This window comes from Corvus moneduloides, chromosome 12 (assembly GCF_009650955.1).
Source record: "Corvus moneduloides isolate bCorMon1 chromosome 12, bCorMon1.pri, whole genome shotgun sequence".
NCBI classification, from domain to species: Eukaryota; Metazoa; Chordata; class Aves; order Passeriformes; family Corvidae; genus Corvus; species Corvus moneduloides.
The window spans coordinates 5189483-5197508 of NC_045487.1; positions in this window are offsets into that span (position 1 = coordinate 5189483).

Here is an 8026-nt window from a genome sequence, read left to right on the forward strand (position 1 = left end):
AATGCTGAACTGGAGGGGAGGGGTTCACTGACGCAATCTGCTCATTGCCTGGGAGCTGGTGGAGCGAGGCAGCCTCCCTTCAGAGACCTGGCTCCACAGGAAAAATGCTGCTGTTGTCCTTCCAAGTAATAAAGATAGCAAGAATTAGGTTTGGGGTGGGTTTTTGTTAGTTTATTTTCTAATATAGCTCTGCTTAGCTGTAGATAGTGATGCCCTGATGGAAGAGAGCTCAAGGGCCTGGCATTGCAAACACTTCCAGCTCCGTGCTTCCCTCAGCTGGGAAAAGGAGTGAAAACAACTAAACTTCAGGCCTAGGTTAAGTTTTAGATGTATTTCCAGCTTCTTTGGAATACTGCATGTGGCTTAGAATCTTTTGATGTATTTTGAGTATAAATTGGTAGTTTGTTGTCCTGCAAAATATGACTTATTTCTCTAATAAACACCATCTGAAAAGACTGTGGGTATGCCTATGGGACAGCATCTTCATGTCAGCTGAGCTGGCAGGAAAGAAGGAGATCTGCAGAATAGCTTTTGGGATTTGGACTACTTTTTTATTTTTTTTCTTCAAAAGTCCTTGGAGAGGAAAGATATGGACAGGAATAGATGCACGCTCCCCTCTAAGAGACCACAACAGAACTCTGAGGTGCTGATGTAAAGACTCATATTTGTTAATGTCCCAATCATTTTGATATCTCATCTTAGAGGAGCTCATGTATTAATAAATACTCTTTGGCCACTTTAAAAGATGTAGAGGTCAGTTGAGTTATCTTGGCTTTGAAGTCAGTTTCCCTGGTAAACTTAATGAAACTTGATGGCTCTAAAGCAGCAATTAGTCAAATTAGAATTCAGAAATAATTAAGATTTGATAGAATACACAGACTTTCAAGATCTATAAACCTGAGTACTTCTGACTTTATGAGCTCGAGCCAGGCACAGATGCAATTGCTGAAGTGCCTCCAACAATTCATTACTCAGGTATGAAATATGGGCACAAAGTTTAGGTAGGGGATTGCTTATGATAAAAATCTACAGTTGACAGTACAGTCAAGCCTAAATTTTGGAATTTGGCTCAAATATACCCCACCTCTAGCAATAGTACATAAATTCTTAGGGAAGCGAGATGGTGATACAGCTATATTACTGTAAGCAGAAATCCTGAGGGTGGGACTGCTGCCATTGGCTTCAGGGGAGCCAGAAAGTATTTCCTCATCCTTTTACATGGGAATTGGGGTTGGCCATGAAGTCAGTCCTCCATCCCTCTTCAACCTTGGGGCCACTAAAGCCAACCACATAAGTGTGGCTCTTGTTACTCCAGAGTGGTGCTGAGCAGTATCACAGGTGTGTAGGGAGGGGCTCAGTTCCCAGAGGAATTGGTCAGCAGGCAACTGTTCTTTCAACATATTTGCAGGCAGGAGGGAAGGGGTCTGGACCCAAGAGTGTGTGTAGTTTTGAACTGTGAGTGGGCCACAGCAGAGACTGACCTGTGTGGATGCACGTCACACCATTCAGGTCCATGCTGGATGACCACAGAGACTGTGATTTTTGATTTAATAGTTGGTCTTATGAGAGCTATGATGCTTTGATGTTGGCCTTTAGTATCAGCAGAGCGTGCTGGTAGTACCTGAATGACTTACCTAAATTCATGTAAGAAGCTGGTGGTGCTGCAAGAACAGCTTTAATTCAGATTCTCTGGGATTTTAGGTTATTGTAAGCCCCAGACCTCGCTTCCTTGCACTTTCTTTCAGGCCCTGTCTTTATCAGTGACTTCTGCAGCTGGCTGAAAGCAGGATTTACACAAAGCTGAACTACATTTTAATACATGCTGTCACTTTTGGAAACCCTCAAAATTGTGACTTTTTCCAACAAAGTAACAAGAGACATTAAAATCAACGAAGGAAACAGTTAATAGACTGCAGGGCAATCGAAGGGCTTTGGCTCCTACTGCAAAATATTAACGGCTGTAATTTGACCTCTTAGCCAATTAATTTTGGCCAGTGTAAAATTCCATACACTAAATCTGTTTACGATACTTCACTATTCTAGGCATCTGATACTGTGCCAAGACCTTAATATGTCTCTGAACAGAGGTCAAGTCATGGCCTTAAAACGAAGACTTGAAATATAAGCTGTGTGTGGGTGGGTTGCCTTATGTCCCTAAGGGGCTTATGAGTTCCTTTTCTATTGCTGTATGATCTGAAACTCTGGTCACTGCTCTCTGTATTACCTTCTTGTGTTTCTTAATCAAAATAAATCCATTTTACAGCTCAGAAATGACCCCTCTTTTTTGCAATTTGTCCATGCCATTATTTGTCGCATGGTCCTGGTTAAGCATGCCTGCAGTTACCTGTTGTCTCTGTTGTACATCAGTTCAAAAACTCATCTTTGAGAGAATTCCTTGAAAAGTCTAAGTTATGTCCATCTTGTACTTTGGGGTGAAACAGTTGTATCCTGGTCATTCTGCCTGTGCTACCCAGTCATTTAATACTTTGTTTTCCTAGCTTTGGCTTTTGGGCCTGGATTTCTCTCTGTTAAAATATATGAACACCAGTGGAGTAGTCTGATTTTTATTAGAAAATGATACAAATGTGTGTTCTTCCTTCCCATTTGCAGGGTGAATTGTGTTTGTGGCTGCACAGCAGCACATTAAGAACGGCAAGTTTTTTTAGGTTCCAGTGTATGCTGGTTAGTTCTGCATATATATATACTGACTGGATTAAAGCCTAATTCAGGTTGGTTTTTTTTTATGGTTTGTGCCAAGCTGTACATAACTGTTGTTAGGTTATGAATCAGCTGAACTTAAGTCCATGTTCTGTGAAACGCCATATCCCCAGTGCAGCATCATATTCCCAGTGCCTTGGAAGGGTGCAGCTTATGGTAACAGGCTCAGGGCAGGCAAAATCTAAAGTGCATCATATTCTGTTCAAGTTGTCTGACTTCCAGGAGAAGTCTTGGACCACTGCTTTTTTCCCCAGAACCAGCTGACATGTGTTTCATATCATAACTGAGCAGTTTTCTGAGATACCCTATACCTCGTGTGTCATTCTTGTATTAAGATCTACTGTTGGCATGTTCTGCATGGACTTTTGTGCAGGCTGGAAATCCTGTGCACCTAAATTAAAGGTATGCCAAGTAGCCTGAAAATAATGAAAGCATGAAGTATCTGCTGTTCCACATGCGTGGATGTACTAGCAGTCGTGCCTGAGACCTTGAGAAACAAAAGGGAACAAAGCCTAACAAAACTGAATCAGTGTCCAAAATTTTTGAAACTTTAGATAATGAAATAAAAAAATGCATCTGTCTTATTACAATTTGGATTGTCTTCTAAAGCACTTGGGAATCTAGAAGTGCTGAAAACAAATGATAATCCAGTTGGAGTCACCCACTGCTGAATGCAGATTAGGATTAACTCAAGTGTAGGAATGGCAGATGAGTGATAATTACCTGCCAATTAGTGTGCCCCAGTTAAATGGCAAAGTAGAACATCCATCAGGGACTGACCTGTATCTGCTTGCACAGCACCTGATACAAGTATTTCTTTAACAGCAACCACTACAATTATTGGTCTGTTACATTTTCTTTTATCTGTTTCCCGTTATGGAAGATACTACTGTTTGAAAGATCAACTTGAAAGGCTTATAATGAAGAATACCAATAATAAAGCATCTAAACCTGATACCAGGAAAAGAAATTTTGAAGCCAAATCTTTGATTTGATTAAGCCTGATTTATGTTTAATTCAGTGGAGATAAACTGGTTTGCCAGAATTATAGTCCTTGACTAAAATGAGTTTTTTTTCTGGAGCGGCTGGGGGATGGGGAGTAGAGACCAAAATTTAAAAAGCACAAGAACAAATTGCCTAGTCATTTCCATTTTGAATTTACTTAGCCATTAAAACAAATGAGATTGTCTGTGATATATAGTTCCCAGCTGATGTAAAGTGTATGAAAATAGTTAATGGCTTAAAGAAGAGAAACAATAGGGTTTTATATTATATAAGGAGATTGTCTTTGTAAAGCTGTTCCCTGGGTACTGACAGGTGGTGTTGAATTTTGCATACCTTGTATACTTGAAAGAATAAGGTTTTAGGTGGAAGTAAATTGCAAAACCCTGTGTAGCAAAGGTTGCTTTTTGGAGTGGAAGAAGTTAGTCAAATTACTCAGCCCCCAGCTGGAGCTATATAGGGTGAATGAGGCAACGGGACTGAAGCTGGACCAACTGGATCATATATCCTGTAGGAAATTACACTTGCATTCAACTTGTTTATTTCAGGGTTTATTTTTTAACCTGTCTTGGCAGAGACCACCAACAAAGTTCAGACTGGAGTGTGCAGGCTGAAATCCTGTGTTATCTGGGATAATTTGGGAGGAGTGTTCCAGCTCAGCCCCAGCTGTCAAAGAGCAACCTGTGCCTCAAAGCCTTCCTTTGCTCATGATGTTGAGGGACAAGAGCTTGGCACATCAGGCACCTTCTCCCACCTTTGCACCTCACTCCACTGTGCTATATGGAAGTAAGGCTCTATTGAGTGAACTTGTACAAGGTGTGGGCTATCCCAGTATTTCAGAATAGGACTTAATCAAATTCCTTTTGGGGGGCTAGGATGGAAGGGGGAAAACACAGATCATGCTTTTCCAGCTTGAGTATTCGAGGCTTCTTCAGTCCTAGGAAAATTAACTGGACTTTTGTAAGGTGTTAGGCCAGAAGGAACACTAGATTGGTTTTTCTTTTATAAATGCAACAGTCTTTTCCAACAGACCAGCAGATGGTAGTGTTTGCTTTGTAATTACAACTGTGAATTCATAGAAGCGACTGCTCTTGTTTGGCATAGGTCACTCAAGGACTGCTCAATATGTAGTAGAATTAGAGAATTGTAAGGAGCAATATTGGTTTAAGCAAGCAGAAAGGAAGGGGGGGGGAGCCCATCTGTAATCTTCAGCCAAGTGGGACAATAAAGGACTCAGTGGAGCAGAGGCTTGTGTCCCGTGTGCTGCAGATAAGCTGCCTGGAATTGCAGAAATATCACAGGTGATTAAAGCAATAACTCAGGAGGCAACCTGAAAATGTTCTGTGTTTTGCAATACCAGAAGTTACTGTTCAACTGCAGTGCTTTTCAGAAATGTCAGGCATGACATGATTTTGTTTAAGTGGGATGCAGAGTATCTCTTATTGCACAAAGTTTTGTTGGCAAGTGGATAGAGCACAGAGGTGATGGATTGAGGAGGTAAAATTAGCTGGTGACATGTGGTCTTGGGCAACTCTTTTCACCATAGGTTCCCTTTTTTCTGGCAAGGATTAAAATACTGACAACCACTGTCAGGTTCTTAGAGTGAACTAAAACATTACTGAAGAAGACTATATTGTTTCACCTGCACATGCCTTTCCTTGACTCTTTCAAATCATATATTTGGGTCAGTTTGCCTACATGTGAAAGGCCTCATTTTATTCACCCTCTGAACTGGAAAAAGAAATTGTACCACACAATGTGACACTTCACAAGAGAAAGTAATTCTAAAAGCAGTCCCAATGGAAAGCTTCATACCAGGAGTTTTCAATTCATTTCTGGAAATAAAACAATGGAGAAATTCTGCAGAAAGAGTGAATATTTTGTTTTGTTTTTAAATGAATTATTCCAAATCTGTGTGTGATTACTTTGTTTTTGTTTTGCTGGAAGGTTCTCAGAAATGCTATCAGTTTTGGAAAATTCATGGATGCAAGGGATTATTTTAAGAGGAGATGTCCAACTAGTAGAAGATGATATTTCCAGTTACTGTTCTTAAAGAATACAGGTCTGAGCCTGTATGTGATATGATCCTTCTCTCAGGACAAGGGGAATGGCAGTCATTCCAATCTGTCTCAACATCTGGGTGTAAAAAATTTCAGACACGTGTTTTAAAATGAACTGCTCAATTAGTGACCTTCAAATGAAAAAAAGAGGCAGAATTATATTGTGCATTTTCATGGGCTGGGATAAAGAGCAGAGAGTTTCAGATGGTTGACCCACAATGAAGGATAAGAAAAGGGGAAAAATAAGAGCACCTCCTCTTCTTTGCATAAACTGCTCTCATTGTCTGTTCAGCTGTGTCATGAATAACTTTAATAAATTTTTTTTTAAATTTCATTTTAGTAGGAAGCTTTGTGGGGGTCAGAGTTCCTCTCTTGGCCTTCTGACCTCCTCTTCCGCTGACCAGCTGACTTGTGTTGTCTTCTGTCTTTGTTCCTGAGAATCCTCTTTTTTTTTCTGCCTGAAGGACAGATGCACTTCCCCTGGAAGTGCTTTCTGCTCCTGTGAGGATATAGACTCTGTAATTTCAGAGCTCTGGGTCTGCAGTGTTTGGGTTCTCCTGTGCAGTGCACTGTAGGAGAACACAGAATAAAATATGTATCCTGGCAGTAAAATAATTTGCTTTAAATGTGATGTACACTAGTGAAGTTGTGCCTCATGGCCTTGGTGCAGACTTTGCTTTAAAATCTACATTTAGGATGTTTAATATCCCTTTAAACTGATGTCTGTGTTCTGAATGGGGATCTAAAAGGACATGTTTGGAAACTTTTTACATGTTCAACAGAAACAGGTTCTGTGGCACTCTAAAATGGGCACAAGTAGGCAAAGTCTAGACCTTGGGATCAAACCCTTGTGAAAAATTTGAATTCAGTGGAGATTCAAAGGCAAAAACCAGCAGCACCTGTGCAGTGAAGGGAGGTTCAGAAGTGAGCAGGTGACTCATCAGTGGAAATGTATAGGATAGCTGGAGATCACCAAGCTTCTTGTGCCTCCTGGATTGTGTTTCATGTTCTGGGTGTGATTGAAGCACTTGGTGTGCATCATTTTTAAACCACTGAAAAATGAGCTGATTTTTGTGGGAGAAGACTTTGAGAACTGAGAGCTGATCCTGCTACCAAATAAAAAAAATATTATGAATATATCTGCTTTTAATAATGTTTTATTAGAAATGCATTTTAATTGTTTGAGCAGTCTGTTTTTAAGCTGCAAATGGCTCCTGTAGAATTTCTCTGAGATGGCTAGGGGCCATTTTTATTGCAACACTCTTCGGTTTTGCTCGTTGTATGTTTGTTAGAGTTTTAGGGTTTTGTTACTATTTATATTGTAGTGTTTAATCACTCATTTTTCGGTTGCATATAACAGAGATGATTTCATTTGAGTATTCAAACACTGAATTACTGCTTCAGCACTGCTTTTGACACATGGTATTTGAGTAAATGGGTTAAAACAAGAGGTTAGCTAGGAAAATAGGAGACATATTATCCCCACTTTACTTTGTATTTTAGATTTTCTCTGATGATCATGAGTTCTTTCAGCTGGGCTTCCCTTGTGTCTGAGAAGCAAGGGTGTGTGGTGACAGAGAGAAGTTCGGTTAGATGAGCAGCACACTCTTGTTTTTACACTCTGGTTTTACGTTGTGTGTGAAACACTTCAGTTGCTTCATTTAAAATATTTTAAAAACATTTTATATACTGCTGTTTAGGAGCTCTCAATTCTGTGTGGATCAAGCTGATACTTGGCTGTAGAGTATGTCACTTTAGCACAGACATGGATTTTAAGAGAAGATCCATAAATATGATGTGGTAGGTAGAGAATACTGGACCTGTAATCTGTTTTGATTAAAATAAAATATTCAAATATTCAGTATCACAGGAAGGCCATAGCTTTCTCTTTTCTCCTGGACAATTAAGGCTTGCATGTGCAGCACACTGTGGTATCCGTGCACCTCCTGAGCTGAACAAAATAAACAAGTTAATATTTAGCTAACATTATGTAAAACAAGTGACTTTATAATCAGGACACAATGAGTCCTGTCACTGGCCAGGTTAGAAGGACCCTTGTAGATAATTTTTAATCCAGAATTCCTTAACAGTGATAAAACTTCCTATTAAGTGCTACAAGGTAGTTGAATAATAATAATAATAATATAATCTGTGAAGAATGAAGGATACTGGTAATAGTAGGTGAATATATCTAGTTCTAGAAAACCCTGCTAAACATCACAATAGGGTAGACTTAGTTGCTGCCT